Genomic DNA, 1578 nt, shown 5'->3' on the forward strand with positions numbered 1-1578 from the left:
CCAGAATAAATTCGTGCAGTGAACCATAATGAAAGTGCAAGTGCATAGCGTATTTCAAATGACAATTTTTTTGGTTGAAAACTGTGGCCTACAAATGTATTTCGATTGTGTGATGCTGCTGCTGATTCTTCCTGAATCAGCTTAAAACAATGTTGTAGCCACCGACTGTCGGTAGAACTGGAGGCCACAAATCAATATGGTGAGATCTTTCTGATTTGTTTTTCTATTTGTAACCGTAACAGTAAATTCAAATATTAGGAGTAAATATGTATTGGGAGAGGGCTGTGTACCATGACTTTTGATCTCGTTTCAGAGAGCGGGTAAAGGCGCTTAAGCCTAGGCTTGTGAGCCAGGGCATACGGGGGAAATACCGTTGCCCCTTCCCAGGATTCCAGAGGACATGGAGTGACATTCATTCACTCCCAATGTGACGACCCCTCGGTCGGCGCATCTTCACACGCAAGAACCAATGCTGATCAGCTGTGGTAAACCGGCGCTTCAACACGACGTTTTCGATCTGCTCTTGGAAGGGGACAATAGAAACCGTGAGATGAGCTGAAAGTGGATGTGCGGTGTGTAGATTAGGAAAAAACACAATTATTTGCTAAACTTTATTTTCATTCGGATAGTGATTATTGCCGAAAGCGGCGCATTGTGAGTTTATTATGCCATGAATTGTTAATCTAATTACCTGAACTTAACTTGAACTATACAATTTCTTTTTCTAAGATAACTTAAAACTAAATAGTACGGAGTGATAGCTAGAGAGTACGGATTATCGATTACTGAATAGATGCCCTGAACTAATTGCAAGACGTAAGCAAGTAAAAATGCATAGTTGAAATGCTTTCATTTGCATTGATTTATATCGATTAATTTGGACAGGTGGACACCTATGTATAATAGATACGGCTTTCCTTGAACGCATCACCAGTACCGTAATTAGGAGTGACTTAGGTAATACTCACAAAAAAGTGTAAAAATCCAATTCTAATAAGAACTCGCTGCAGAATCCTCCAATAGACCCAAAAATTGTCAAAGAAGACCAATTAGACCGGAGATAGAAAACTAAACGTAAGCCATTAAGTCAAGTATATTGTTCCATATTACGTGAATTTGTATTAACTTGCAGGATTTTTTTAATACACATTATTAAAATTACGGAATTCTGGTTTCTGGTCGTTTTTTTGACAACACCCAACGAAGCGGTTTATTATTCTCACTTTTCACAGAACGGTTGGTACGAGATGTCCCCGTTTACTGATTCCAAAAACAATTAAAACGCTGCACAGTAGGCCTGGCCGCTTTAATGCTTGTAATGCATCTCAGATGCACTGCAACTATTAATAATGACAAGAAAAATGATAGGAGTAGTCGATCCTATCATTTTCCAGGATTCTTTCAATGAATGGCTGTGTATATGTAGACTAAAAGAGGAAAGATAGAGCTACTATTTACAATAATAAAAAGTTGGGTCGGCCATATTGATTTTGGCCGCCATCTTGGGTTTTTATACCAAAACATTTTTTCACCATGAGGGCAACCACCAATTTTCAAAATTTTTGCACCAATTGAAAG

General features: G+C 38.5%; 1 long non-coding RNA gene across 1 annotated transcript; it reads left to right on the forward strand.

The window, feature by feature from the left end:
• The first annotated feature begins 429 nt into the window (after positions 1–429).
• LOC134291601 (uncharacterized) lies at positions 430–1192 on the forward strand. The gene is made up of 3 exons (XR_009999180.1): positions 430–816; positions 886–957; positions 1011–1192. It is a non-coding gene; the product is annotated as an uncharacterized LOC134291601 (long non-coding RNA).
• Positions 1193–1578: the final 386 nt, after the last annotated feature.

Source organism: Aedes albopictus, chromosome 3, assembly GCF_035046485.1.
Source record: "Aedes albopictus strain Foshan chromosome 3, AalbF5, whole genome shotgun sequence".
NCBI classification, from domain to species: domain Eukaryota; kingdom Metazoa; phylum Arthropoda; class Insecta; order Diptera; family Culicidae; genus Aedes; species Aedes albopictus.